General features: G+C 44.6%; 1 long non-coding RNA gene across 1 annotated transcript; it reads right to left on the minus strand.

Annotated features, from left to right (window-relative positions):
• Positions 1 to 3360: 3360 nt before the first annotated feature.
• Positions 3361 to 5273, minus strand: LOC139587726 (uncharacterized). Its single transcript, XR_011678470.1, has 3 exons — positions 4767 to 5273; positions 3624 to 3762; positions 3361 to 3482 (listed from the first exon to the last, which is right to left on the minus strand). It is a non-coding gene; the product is annotated as an uncharacterized lncRNA (long non-coding RNA).
• Between the last annotated feature and the right edge of the window lie 9717 nt (positions 5274 to 14990).

Here is a 14990-nt window from a genome sequence, read left to right on the forward strand (position 1 = left end):
AACTGGCTGAAAAATGGTGGGGTTTTTTTTTGATTTCTAGGGAGGTTGACCCAAGGAGAAAAAAAGTTGTATTTCTTGTGAAAATCTGGGTAGAGGTTTTGTCCATGAGATTTGCGTTATCGCACAGATGGACTGCCAAGAGGGGAGGGATACAATTTCCTGCTGTGCATCAAAGGCTGGCCATGGCTGAAAACAAAGATTGCTCTTAAAGAACCAATATCTGATAAAGGCATCCCACTCTTGGAGCTGAGCTGCCAGAAAAAAAGGTGAGAAGAAATTCAAGGTTTCATTACTTTAAAGCTACTGGCTGTTACTTATGGTTTCATTTGGATGCTTTCTCTCAGATATTATAGTATCAAACACCCTCCAAGCAATCTTCCACTAAGATGTGGTTTGCTGGATAACAGACAGTGCCTTTCTCTGGACTCATCACCTGGAACCCAGAAAAAAGGGCTGTGCAAATCTGCAGCATGGAAAAATAGAAAAGACAAACAAGGAAACGTCAATTAAGATTAATAAGATAATACATGGAGTAACTGGCTTGGCAGTCGTGCATTTCCTTTAGCATTTTCTGTGTAATTCACTTCTGTGAGATAAATACAGCCTTGGAAGGCAAGAGGAGATGACTGCTGAAATAGAAATTTTCATAGAGAAGGTCTTTTTCGTACTTTGGGAATTTTTTTCAGTCAACAGTAACCTATTCTTTGTTGGGCACAACAACAGACAAATATCCCACACTCAGGGGCTGGAGTGGGAATTCAAACACCCAAAAAGGTTCTTGGACACACACAAGTAGTCTTTGTTGGTGGCACCTGTGATGTTCTTCCTGAGGTTTTTGGGCTCTAGGGGAAGAAAAAGAGGGGTCTTACAGAAGGGAATCTGGGAATGACTCTAACTGCCTGGAGAGGAAAGATCCCTTCTCCAGAAAACAATTCTGTTTTTCAAATGTAATCATCTTTAAACAAAATATGGAAACAGTCTGAGGGAAGAAACCAAAACAAGGTGTCTCCTGCACCTCCTTTCCCAGACAGCATCTCTCATCACCCATGATTACCTTCCCCTTTCAGCTCTAATCACTTCTTTCAACACAATGGCACCACTCATGATGGAGCTGGGGAAAAAACCCCATCCTACCCAGCCCACAGCGTGGTATGAGCCGTGGGTTTGAAGCCCTGAGGCAAGGAAGCCGTGGATCCGGGGCTCCCAGGTCTCCCAGTTGGCTCACTCAGGGATACCTACATGAAAAAACCCAACTGCCTGCCAGGAGGGCTGGCCAGGAGCCTTACAGGAGGCAATCCCCTGTGTTGTAAGAGAAATGTGATGGGAATTCAGGTGTCTAAATTCCTGTACGAGAAGAGGAACTTCCCATTTCTCTCCTATCTGATCTCTGACGTGTGCACCTTGTTTGTAGGGAGGGAGCAGGAAAAGTACATTTTAAAGGATAAGCAGCTGGATGCTGCTCTTCTCATGCTTGGAATTAGAATGAAGTGCCTTTTCTGCTCCAAACAGTGCTAAGAAACGTGGCAGATTTTAAATAGGCTATTTAGCTCCTTTTTTCCTTTCAATAATTTATTTTTGAACTGGGATATTTTTCTGCCTGATGTGTCTAGCTGCACTCCTGTTCACAGACATAACTGCATACAGGACTCCATGTTAAAGAAATAAACCTGGGAGGCTCTAGGAGGCTGGAAGGGAGATGTGTAGAAAATGGATAGCATTAACTAAGACCTCTCACTACTAGGATGGTAGCCAGAGAAGATTTTGGGCCAAGAGAAATAAAGGGCTTACCACTCAATTAAGTCATGGAGCCAGACATGTTGTAGCCTTGTTCTGGGAACCTGAGCGAGGGCCTGGAGGACAAAAGCAGACTAGTGTTGCACTAAAGAGATCACCACCCCTCCTTGGGAACACCAGAGCGCTTCAGCATGGAACAACATCCCAAAGTCCAAGGGCGTTCCTGTAGGGCAGGCTGACACCTCGGGTCCTTTGTTGCAAACAGTGCTTCAGATTTCTCTTTGCAGACATGCTGGGTCCCATTCAGGTCCCTTTGCAAGCTTTGCACAGCTCTGGTGGGTTCTGCAGCGCTCAGAGAGAGCTCAGGAGCTTGCTGGGTTACCAGGTCACCCTGTAGGGTTACTGTGCCCGTCCTGGGAGCAGAGCCTGTGGGAGGGGGGACAAGCAGCCTCTGGGTACTGTCTTTCCCTTGGAATTCACTCTGACTGCCTTTTTTATCGACCAGAGGAACAGCGAGGCTTCAGGAGCAGCTCAGAGGGAGAAGGGGCTGTGTGTGGGGGTGGTTTACCAGCACGGGATGGGCCCTGCTGCCTTGGCCTGTGCTCCAGGGAGTCTGGCTGGCTGGCACCAGGACTGGGGACGTTTCCTGCTGCTCCTTCTGATGCAAGACAGTCACATAACCTGTGAGCACACGTCTTTCCTGCCAGGGACCGTGCCATTGTCTCCTGCTCCCTCCAAGCCAGCCCGTTACTTCTCAGTGCCTCTCTGTGAGGGCTCTGAGGGCAGCGAGTGGCCCATGCCTGTGTCCATGGAGCAGTGCAGGCAGGAGGCCGGGCAGCCTCGCTGTTGATGTACTGCAATGGCCTCGTGCTGCCTGCAGACACGTTCACATCACTGCAAGCCAAGGGACAGAGTGGGGAGGAGTGCTGTGTCTGAGCTCCTGCTCTTCATGCACACACTCCCACACTGAGCTACACTTGTCACAAGCCGCAAACGAGAGGCGAATCAGCCTGGCATGCAAGCCCTGCTCTGCTCTCCCAGCCTGGCATGCAAGCCCTGCTCTGCTCTCCCAGCCTGGCATGCAAGCCCTGCTCTAGCAAAACCACTGGATGCACAAGACCCTGCAAAGACCCACTCACACCAGTGGGAGGGTGGTTTCCTGGAATGGATCTGCTAGGCTGATCCTCCAAGATGCTACCAAGTGACTTCATATTGACCTCAACAGTAAGAACACCAGAGGGACAATGTGGCATTTTCAACAACTGCTTTTCCCCAAAAGTATTTGATCTGTGAGGGGTAAAATCAGCACTTAATTGGAACATATGTCTGAGGCAGGCATGATGAAGAAACTATGCAATGCATATATTTTAATTTTAAATAAATCAATATGATAATTTGGGATCAGGTGGGATTCTGCAGCTGGAAGAAAAGAACAAAGGGAGGCCATTAGTTATACTTTTAATAAATCAATTTGTTAATTAGGGATCAGGTGGGATTTTCCAGCATGAGACAGAGGACAAAGAAAGCTCATTAGCTGTGTTTTAAATTGATTGATGTTTTAGTTGGTGTGGGATTCTCCTGGAGAATGGAAAATATACCAAACCCTATCCCTGGAGAACACTTGATAAGAAATAAGAAAGTTTTCCTACTTACTTGGGGCATCTATATTTTCTAGGCACTCCATAGTACAACACAAGTGTGGTCAGGCTGGAACTCTTCAAAGGTTCCAGGAAACAAAGAGAGAAGACCTGTAGTGTATTCAAGGAAATAAAGAGCAAAGGTCATTTCAGATTTGTGGGACTCCCCACAGCTGGGAAATTGATTTCAAAGCATTGCAGTGCATTCAGAACCACCAGACATGTTTGAAGATCTGGGTTCTTGTCCTTTACCTGAGCCTGGCACAGGAAGGTGTCAGCTACAAGGTGTGATGGGTTCTGCCAGGTTCTTCTGCAGCAATGAAGTTCCCTGGGCACTCAGCTCATTTCCCCTGAGGCATCCAGACGTGGACAGCATGGTGTTGTGCAGCATCTGAAAGCAAAACATTATCCAAGACAGGGAGGCAGGAAGGAGGGGGAAAAGAAGGTTAAAAAGGATGGCATTCCAATTGATACCAAAGGACCAATTGGATAACATTCAGCCTATTTATTCTTGGATGCTGCAATGGAGGAGAGGAAATCAAGGCCATCAGGACATAGTAAGGAATGCCAAACACTGCAGGAAGCAAAAGGTTTCATCATAATCAGCGTCCACTTGTTCCCTCCTGTGCTGTGTGTTTAAAGGAGCTTTAGAGACAGTTTTACTTGTGCAGCTTTTCTTCTTGTCTTGTTTCAGCTCTGTCCTCCCAGAACTGCACACAGGCAGTGCTGCTTACTGCTGATGGAAAATAACATGTCCTGTGAGGTTTGTGATTTCCTGAGGATGCATCTTCCCTTGCTGCCTGCACAACAAGGTGCACGTGAGAATTACCTCCCAGGAAGGCAGCGGCTCCTCTGTGTCACTGCCACATCTGCCTGTAGCTAAAAGGAGTGCAGGACTTGCTGCAAATTTAAAAACCATCTCATTTCAAAGGCCGTAAGATCAAAAGTTCAGATTTTGTAGGGAATTGCCAAAGTGCTGCTCAGTGCCCCAGCAGGTTCCTCATCTGTGATACCCAGGAGCCGTGAGCAGCCTAACTCATGGTGCTGTTTCAACAGACATGTAAAACCAGAGACCCAGGCAGCTGCAGCAAGACATAATAAAGATATTCAGTTTGTATACAAGCCTCAAGAATTTCCTCAAAGGAGCTTGAGTTTATTTTCTCACCTCAGTGTAAGGGTGAGCTTTAACAAAATGGCGGCCAGAGGGGTGCTTTAGTCCTCAGCTCAGAGGGGCTGTTGTGATGGATGGTGGATTCTATTTCCACAGAGGAACAGGGCCTCAAGTTTTGATCAGCTATGTAAACTAATAGAATCTTGCTCAAAATATTTGTGGCCCTTCTTTTGTGAGCAGATTCTCCACAGTAAGTAGAAAAACACATCCTAGACATGACTTACAATGCTACTCTTCTTCTGAGAGGAGAGTCACGCTGAGTCCAAGCACAGCAGCATCTTCAGAGGTTCAAACGCCACAGCCAGACTGAGGCTCTGCTGAAACCTGACCCATAAGACAAAGGGCAGTTTTATTTTCCAGATTTTTCAATAAAAATTTTAAAGTTATTTTAAGTCTCAAGAATGCAAATAAAAAGCCAAAGATTAATATTTCAAGACTTTTTCTTGAAGCAGTAACTTAAAGAGAACTTCATTTCTTCAACTGAAGATCCAGAATCTGATTCCCAATAAATTTTTTTTAAAGAAAAAAACTTTGGGACTTATTTAAAAATATTTTTCTGCATGTAATCTTAAAAAAAAAAAAAAAGAAGAAGAAGAAAAGTGGTGTCCTTGGCCATCAAGACAAGGCCAGTTTCTTGAAAGTTCTTACCAAGACTTAACAAACATGAGCAGTCCTGTAGTTCCTAGTCAGGCACATCAGCTTGCTCTTCTCCTTCAGGGGAAGTGCTGCATCCCTGGAAGTGGCAGACAGAGCTGCAATTCAGAAGAACATCAGTCATCGAGACACTCAAGTACATACTTGAGTGCTATTAGCATAATTGGGACACGAGTGCATAATTGAAGTTAAGTATGATTAAAGTTAAATTTCTTTAAGATAAATGGATTAATGCAGATGTTTAGGTTATTTTAAGCAATAAGGACAGAAAGTTTAAACAATTTGTCCAAATTTGTGAGTGATTTTTACAGGAAACCACTATTTCTAATCTCACAAGTCCCAGTCTCAACCCCATAAATGCCTAAAAACTTGTTATTCCTTAATGCTGCCTATTTTGTGCATGTTCCCATGATGGCTTTGGAAACCTCATCAAGGAAACAAGAGGGCTCCTTAGGCTCAGCTTGAGGAGAGGACTGGGCTGAATGAGCCAAAAGCTTCATTAGTGAGAGGTTTGTCACGGCAGTTTCTGGGCACTGGCAAGCTGAGACACCAAGGGTATGTGCCTGGCTGAGCCGTGGTGCCTCTTGCCCTGGGTACACAGAGCCCAGTGCTGGCTGCAGGCAGTCAGGAGCCCCCACCACAACAACCAAACCCCAGAGGAGAGCCCCACCCACCACGGTCCTGTTCATTAATTGACAGTAACTGCTTCCTCTTCTTTGCAGTCTGTGATTAGAATTTGAAAACCAAAGCCATTAACCTCCAAAATGCTCAAGTGACAGATACTCTGTGAGCAAACAGGGGGTCTCACTCCCTTCAGAATCCACCAGAGACAAACACAGCCTGGCCTCCAGCCCAGCTTTATCTGAGTCTTCCACTTGACATCCACTTGGGTGATGTGAAGCTCTGCTGGATGGCCCCAAATTTGCCTCTAGACTGTTACTAATTGTTCTCCTTTATTCTTTCTGCAGAGCTGGCAGAGACACACCGGCAGTGTGCTGGCAGTGGGAGCTGCCACTTTGGGAAGAGTTCTGATTAAAAATATACATTGCTTTGATCAGTGCCTTCCCTGTAGTGTAAGATAAACACCATCAGCAGCTTTGGTTGATGTTCATTCCTGAGGCACACGCTGTGAACTTACTGCACTACATTAAGCAAAAGTTTAAAAGGAAATTATTGTAGCCAGCTAGGATTTGGGATTATCCTGAGACTAGAAATCTTAAAATCTGAACCAAAGCAAAGCAGCACTGCCTTCCCTCCTCTGTCAAGCAGGGTCTTCCACAATGGCAAGTCTGAGAGATTAGGGCAGACATTTTTATAGTTGGACATTCATGTCAGAGGTATGTTTCATAACTAATTTAATGCTTTATGTCTTTTCATTCAGCATGAGAAATCTCACAGATTTACACCTCCCTTTGGATGGTGAAGCTTGTTTGAATCTCCCAGCTGGAGCCTGGAAGAGCTGTCTGAAGTGTAGCAATGGCCTTTATATCAAGATTTGAAATGCTACTTTTCCCTCTTTTTCCCCTTTTTCTTTTTCTTCTTGCCCTTTTTCTTGTGAAGCCAAAGTGATGTCTAATTACAGGAAACTCGTATAAGCAGATATAGCCTTCATGGAATTTCTTTTTTTTTTCTGTACTTCAGCTTTGTATGCAAAATTTATGTTTTGGAATTTGTTTAAAATTTTCTATTGCTCAAGGCCTACATTTCTAGGGAAGAGAATGCAGAAAAATTACATGATTAAATATGGCAAGAGAATGGAGAGTAGTTTAATGATGCCACTCAGAAGCTCATAAAAGAAAACACAGGCATTAGAGGAAAACATAGGGCTATACTCTGGTTTCTAAAATGGAACTTCTAATGGCATTTTATTATTTCCTAGGAGAAGGGCAATTTCTCTGCTCAGGGTAGGAACCAGCCCATCTTTCCTCTGCCATCCCTAGAAGTGGGCCAGACCCTCAGTAAATGCAAAGAGGTTGAGCATGCCCAAAGCCAACGGAGATGCAGGTGATGGATTCTCCCAGTCCCTGCTGAAGTGGGGGCAGTGGGTGGGGCTGCTGCTGAGCGTGGCCCAGTGGCACCAACACCTCTGTGCACCCCTGCTCTGCCCATTCGAGTGCCTTTTGCAATAAACGTGCCATAAAACTGTTTTACAAGCCAGGTCTCACTCTGCTCTCCAGCTTTTTCTCATTAAGGACATTGCTGCTTCAAGGAAGTTCAAGCTGCAGCACATTTCACATCTGCATTCCTTGACGTGTTTGGAAATTATTTTAAAACAACTGGGAGAGGAGGACCAGGTCTGGGGGGAGCAGGGGGCTGAGTGCTTCAAAGAGAAAGTAGATCAGTGTGCAAGCCCCAAATTACATAACTAGCCCCACCAAGGAAACAAATTAATTTGTTTCCCAATGGCTTATTTCTATAACCCTTTAATTATAGCCAACTGTACCACCAGCAATATAGCATGGGAAAATGTAGAACTGTTAAGCAACCTGGCACTCCGCCCTCCCCAGAGCGACAGCACAATCGTTAAGCAACAGCTACATGCTGGGACATCACCTTCTCTTTGTCTTGCAGAGCTACACTTCAATAATGTGGCTATGAAAATGTGACCTCAAACCCAACTCCTTTTCTGGGCTTTTGTGCGCTCCTAAACTCTACCTCTCTTCTGGGCCATAAAAACGGGACAGCATGTGACCTGCTTACAGCACAGAAAGGGATATTGTTCCAAAATTTGCTATTTTCCCATTGCCCCTGAGTCATGATCAGCCCGAGTCCTGTTAACTGCAGGTGCTGCCCAGCCTGTGCTGCCTCCTCAAATGCAGCGACTTTAGGTGGCTCTGTTGACTTCAATTAAAGCATTTCTAATTGTTCCTGATCCCGCAGGCACCAGCTGAGCCCCTGGCTCCTGCCCTACACAGGGCCAGGGTGTTACAGCAGCTCTCTGCAGCTCTCAGGGCCCCATGAACGCCACCCACGAGAGCCATGAGAGCTGCCCACGGTGCCAAACAGCAGCCCAGCAGTCACAGGGAATATTCTGCAGGTGAGAAATCACAGAATTTACTGAAACATTCCAAGCTGCTGTTTCAGTCCATGTTCAGTCCCCCAGACAAAAATATTTCACAGCTATCTGTGTATGGGGACAGTGCTCTCCCTTCTACTATGGGGCTGCAAGAAGGGCTGTGTTATAAAGGATGGAAATCCTCCCTAATGTTTTTATGTCTGTTATAAAGGATGGAAATCCTTCCTAATGTTCTATGTCTGGATTGTCTTTCAGTACTTACCTTAGTGGACTCTCTCAGGTACCATGATCTTCTCAGGAAAGGGGTAAGCCTTGGTGGCATAGCAGCACTGTAATATGAACAGCTTTATTTAGGGACAAAGATAACTCACCTTAATGCTAGATTTACCCACAGATATGCATATCAATGCCCTACATATGACCAAACCAGAACAGATTTGGAGCCTCCGTCAGTCAGACTCTACCCATCAAGCTGGTTATCCTACAGACAGGCATCATTCCCACCACATGCCCAAAGGTTCAGTGCAAGGGCTGTGCCAGGTGTTTTGGGAAGGCCTTCTTTGATCAGGAGAGTCTTTCCAGGCTCTATACTCAAGAATATCTCCAGGATACTCTGTTCAAAGTTCAAAAAGAGCTCAACAGAAAGCACAAATTACCCACAAGAAAAAGGATTATTTAGCAAGTTAATTGAGGCTTTCTTTGCCTTTATATTTAATTTAAAGATGGCATGAAGTGAGTTTTAGCACAGCACTCCTGCAGAGAGAGATGAATCAATGCTCTAATTCTCTATCTTCTCCACCCTTTGAGGCAGCATTTCACCAGCCATGTCTGTGGTGCCTGAGGATGGCCTTTAGACTGAGTTTGGCCTCAAAAAGAGATCAAAAGAAAATTGGCCATGTCCTTCAAAAGGCAGGCCCTCTCCTCCCCTTTCTCACAGAGCTGCAACAATGAAACCAGGCTTAGAGTGAGGAACATCCTTTCTAATTCTGTATGTACGTTTTGGCTCATAATCTCTGCTTGCCAGATGGGAAGAGCAGGTTACCCAGTTCAAGGAAGCTTAATTATTTCAATCTCAGTTCTGAGCTAAGAGTGGGGAAAAATTAGGATTTCAAGAAAAAGTGGAGGTTTTGTATTATGCAGAAACTAAAATACTGAGCCCCAGGCTAGCTGCTAATATACCAGAAGCATTTTATCTCACGGTTTTATTATGACTGAAGAGAGATACAAGATTACTTTAAAACCTTAGCTATGGCTGCAATAAATAAATAAATACGTTTCCAGCCCTCATGGTGGTAGAATAATGCCATTAAATGTGAGCAGGGTGTATCTACCCCAAAAGCCCGAAAACAAGAAGAAGTAACAAGACAGCAACATTCTTGAGCAGCATGCTGCAATTCTGGGATTTGTCATCCAGACCCAATTAAGGCTTGCAACAATGACATCTACACAGACCCATGCACCTCTTGCTGACATTTCAGATGCTATCCTTCCACTGAACACAGTAACTGTGTGGCGATGTAGGGGACAAGATTGGTCTGGAGGAAGCACAAACTGCTTGAAATCCAAAACCCAAATTCCTGAATCTTTACAAAAGTTTAGTTAATATATGTTTATATATTTTTCTCACAAAATATCTTTTCCTGATCTTGGCTGGAGATAGGGCAGTAGCTTGACAAAGACTATTTCCATGCTGTGTTTAGCTCAGCAAAAGCCTAGACCTCCAAGAAATCTCTAGGGAAAACAGCCTTTTTCTCCTTTCACTGGTTGGTTGTCAATCGTCTCTGGGGTTCCCTGATGATTCTTCATGGACTTAGCAACATAAAATCTTTCACTGTACTTCAAAGTCCTATTTTAAAACAAATGTTCTCATTCAGAAATGCAGGATCAGAAGCCTCCCAGGTTAGTCTGGACTCAGCTGGCTGGAGCTCTGTGAGCTGGTCTCTGATGGGAACCTCCTACTCGACAGCTCTGGGCTGCATGAGCATTCATTTATTTATTTCTGCACTGCGACTCGGTTGCCTCATTGCATCTTGCAATAGCCAGAACTGACAATTGGCAGGCAGATGGGGCTTCTAATAATCTGCTCTTCTTTAGGGAAATGTAAGGAAAATATCAGGTAGCCAAAAAAAAAAAAAAAAAAAGAAAATCTATGAGAATACCAGGATTATCACCTGGAAAACAAGGACATGGTCTGGAACTGATTTCCGTTCTCCCTAATATTTCTCAGCAGAACAAAACATCTGTGAGCTGCATTGCTGTAGCCAGCTGGTTCTGGAGAAAGGCTGGAATTCACCCCACCAGGACAGAACCTTCTCCAGCAGGAATAATACCACCACAAAACATATCAAACCAGAATGGGTCTTGCAACTGTTTGCAGCTCAGGAAATCAATGAGCTGCACTGCTATTTGTAACCAATATAATTTTATCTCCACTCTGTGCCCACTTTCTGGTAACGCAGCATAGTCATGTTGCTGACAGTGTGTGCAAATGGGGATTTATGGTCCTCTGTGCTATGGCTAATGAAGTTAACAGGGAAAAAGAAAACCAAAACCAAATTCTGTATTATAATTATTTGGGTTATGCAGCTGCACAAATGATGCATAGAAAAGAAAAGACCTAAACTTTTTAACAGGAAAAAAAAAGTGGAATCATATTGACTGAAAAGTATACAGTTCAATTCTGCAAGAAGAATATTTTCAGTGGAGGAAAGCCAAATTAAATCCCTGTGGGCAACATTTACCAATAAATAGATTTCCTTTTTTTTTTTTTTTTAATTTACAGAGAAAACTTTGGTGTTTTCAGCTACCTAATGAAAAATTAGAAAAAGAATAGTAATGAAGGAGCACAGGCTCTTTCCTGGTAACACCCATCTTCAGCTGAGAGGGCCATTTTCTGATCACAGCCCCTGTCAACAAATGATTTTGGGCAGCCTAGGGCACTTTGGCACTGTGGGTACAGCGGAGGCATCACTGGCAGCTCCTATTCCCTGTGTGGGCTCTCCCTGTGGGCCAGCCTCCAAAGGGAGAGCCCATCAGGAGCTCCCCAGAAGCCGCTGGGATGGGAGTTTACAGCTGACCAGGCTGTCCCTGGAGCAGCACTTGCTGAAGCACTGCAGTTTGTTTTTTGCCCCCCATTGATGCCATAGCAGATGTGTTCAGGCTGCCGAGGATCTGGCCGGATTTCAGGCTCCCCGAGTTACCTTGTGGCGTGTTCCTGCAAGCGGGCTGGGAGCGCGCCAGGGCGGGGTGAGCGGAACAGCATTCCTGGGCCCTTAGTAGTGCTGACCATTGTCCTGATGTGAGTGCATCGAAACCTCCAGAGGCACAAAGGTGACTCCCTGTCATGTGCAGCGCTCCTTGGAGTCCTTTCAGGGCAGAGAGGATCAGCACAGTCTGTCCCTGCACTCGGGACATGCCGCTGGCTCCCGCGAACGGGCAATAGAGATTATTGTGCTGAATAGTAACAGTAGATGAGGCGCTATCTTCCCCTTTAAATTGAGCCATTCAGTTTGTCATGAATGGCTGAGTATTCCTTGCTGGCATCTGGGACTTGGATTTCAGCGCTGGGAACAGAGTGAATAGGATCAATGATGAAGCTGAAGTACAAAAAGAAGGAGCAAAAAAGGGCAAAGGACTAAAACCGATAGAGACAAGCAATTACAAGGTGTATTAATGTACACTGGGCTAGGCTGGAAAGAAGGAAGAACTTATTGTTATTCTGGGGGATTTTTTTCCACGGAAGATAAAGGGCTTGGGAAGTGAATATTTGTTATTTGGGCAAAGCCGTGGCTGCAAAGAATAAAGAGACCTTTTAGAACATGGCAGCTGCCTCTGAGCCTGGAGCGTGGTACTTGATACTCCAGTCTCCCTCCTAGGGCTTTTGGGGCAGCTTTTGAGAACTGCAAGGAAGGCATTCAGAGGGGAGACAATGACAAATGTCAAGAAGGAGAGAGGAAACCTGGAGTTTAAAAGACTATTGAGTGACAGGTGGTTAGATCAAAGGCAGACATTTACCAGGTACTTATAATTGCAATGCTAATCAGGTTAATCATAGAAAGCAGAGCCCAAGGTCGGATGCACAGTCAGTCTTAAAGCACACACAAATATATATTTAACACACACATGTACATAAAACCACACATATGGATGTATTGTACTTCAAAAGCTGTTCAGTCAGTCATCGCCACCCATTCTCATTTTGTGCTGGGATTTAAAGGAAGAGGAGCTCTCTGCAGGCAGAGCAGCTGAATGCCTTTTTGCTGCTAGAGCCAGTGAGACGTTTTGGAGAGAACACACAAGATGGGGCTCATGTACAAATCACTGGGAAAAAACAGTCAGAATTTGTTTCTCTATAAAAAGGTAACAAATCCCCCAAAATCTGCCCAGCAAGACTTTTTTTGTTTTCATGGCTTTTAGCACAGAGAAAGGAGAATCCTTACTAAAGGATTTTTGAACAAAATTTCTTATCTTGCTGATTTGGAGGGCTGAATTTTCCAGGACCTCAGTACCAGTTACACAACCAAATGAGCATCAGCTTTTCTAAAGGCTGCACGATTTTGCAAACATGGGCTTAACTTTGAGCATTTTGCTTACCAGCCCTTTTCAATCTTATCTCTCTCACAGGCATGCTCTCTCTTGTTATCGTTCTTCCACCCATTCCTTCCCTATGCCACACACAGATTTCAAAAAACAAAACCAAACCATTTCCTATGGGAATCTCTCCACACTCATTTTCAGCAAAGGCCCTTTTTGTTCGCCCTCTGTGGAGTGCAGCAGTCCCAGCTGTGTGCTGCAGCAAGAACAGCTACAGCGGGAATTAACTGTGTCTAGAATAATTCCCAATACCACAGCTATGTCTGATTTCACCAGCAAAACCAGTCCAGTGTCCTGCACTCCCTGATCTAGAAAAAGAAATGCTACATACAACAAACTACCACCCACAAACTATTAATGAGAGAGCACAGCAACACTGACTAATTGTGTACACATCCAAATCTCCTCCCCCAAAGACTGCCAGTGACAGAAGTTTTTGTCCATAAATCAATAACAGAAACACTACATCTTACTACATGTCTGGACTAACTCCTGAAATTATAGGGTCTCTGTCAAGAGTTTTAGGAACATGTACTACAAATAAAGGCAACTTTTGAAAATGATATTAATTATCTGGGAGGCATCAGGTCTGTAAGCAAAGATGGTTCTGGTTCTGGGGTATAAACTCCCTAGCCAGCCACCATCAGAAAGCAGTTTACTCCATCTAGAGCCACTCCATTCATACTTTAATACCATGAATTTTGCTTATTTCTGCTAGGTCCTGTAGAGACATTAAATACCCGCCTGGTGGGCAGAGGATGCTCATGCTGACGGTGGGTTTGTTGCATCTCCCAGCCAAGATCAGATGCGGTGCCCATGGGGTTGGAGGTGCTGGAAGGGCAGCCCAGCAGAGAGCAGGAGAAGGACAGAAGGACGGGGTTAGGTCACAGCCTGAGGGCTGCCCCAGAGGCTGCGTGGGCAGGAGCACCAGGAGCACCAGGAGCACGTGTGCCAGCACAGATGGTGCGGGCAAGCCCAAACAGCCTCTGCAGAAATGCTCCTGTGATACTTCCTTTGGCAGAACTGGAAAGAAGGGGAATGATGAGGGAAGGGCAGAGAAAGACGCACACGGGCACACAAAGCAAAATGAATTTCTGGTGTTTACAGTGAAATCGCAGCAAGGCCTGGTGGGTTCCCTTATTACCTCGAGCCAAGGACAAGTGAAGGTACCATCTCCCATCTATCATTTTCATGCACTGTTTTTCACAGGGGGTTCATCAAGAACACAGATCAGATAATGCACACACCAAAACCTGACTATAAGGGTCGGTTTCAGAATCCTTTTCAAATTAATGCAGCTGTGCTTCTACATGTCTTTGCTAAGTGAAGGCCTGTGTCATCATTATATTGCAAACAAAACAGGACTTTAAAAGGTTAAAAATGGGCCAAAAACCATAATATGCCAGTTTTTTACCTGGAGCAAGCTTAGGTTGACATTCAGAGGTTCAGGTCTGAGATAAAAGTTTGGGTCTGTCAGCATAAGCATCCCATGAACAACTGAGCCAATATTCAGCCCAAAGAGCTGAAAGAGTTCATTTGGAGCCAGTCTGGCCCTGCAAGGGTTTTGCCGTTTGGGACAGCATCCAAAAAGCAAGCAAAAAGAGGCCTCTGGATGTTTAGTTTTTAAAATTATTATTATTATTATTATCATCATCATCATCACCATCATCCCACTGTGGGTTCTAAACAAGCTCAAATCTGGGGAGACATGCTGAAACAAAACCACCTTTCATTTTGGGAGTAGGGAAGATGTGAAACTCCAGTTTGGCCCTGTCACTACTATGGTGATATCTTCTAAAAATGATTTAAGAATTACAGCAAACTCTTACCTTCTCCCAGCAAACAAAAATACTGCTTGGATTATTTTGCAGTAGCTGAAAGGTTAAAGGCTTTTTAGACAATGAACAGGTTCAATTACAAAAGATCAACACTATTTTGCCATCTGCTGGATCACAGAATCTTCCATGTGCAAACTTATTCTCTTCTGCTGTATCACCCTGCATATCCTGGGGGGAAGCTCCTGCTTCTGTCAGAACTTCACAAAGTCCTTGAAAAATCAGTGTTCCCTGACCATTTGAATTTCCTTTTGCATAATTGTCAAGACTTCTCCCTTCAAGTTATTTTGACTTTTAGTCAGTCTTCTGGTCATTTGCAAGTATTTTTGCTAATAAGAGACTGAGAGTGT

Source organism: Agelaius tricolor, unplaced genomic scaffold (genome assembly GCF_023055355.1).
Source record: "Agelaius tricolor isolate 1412-34295 unplaced genomic scaffold, bAgeTri1.0.p SCAF_1, whole genome shotgun sequence".
Taxonomy (NCBI): domain Eukaryota; kingdom Metazoa; phylum Chordata; class Aves; order Passeriformes; family Icteridae; genus Agelaius; species Agelaius tricolor.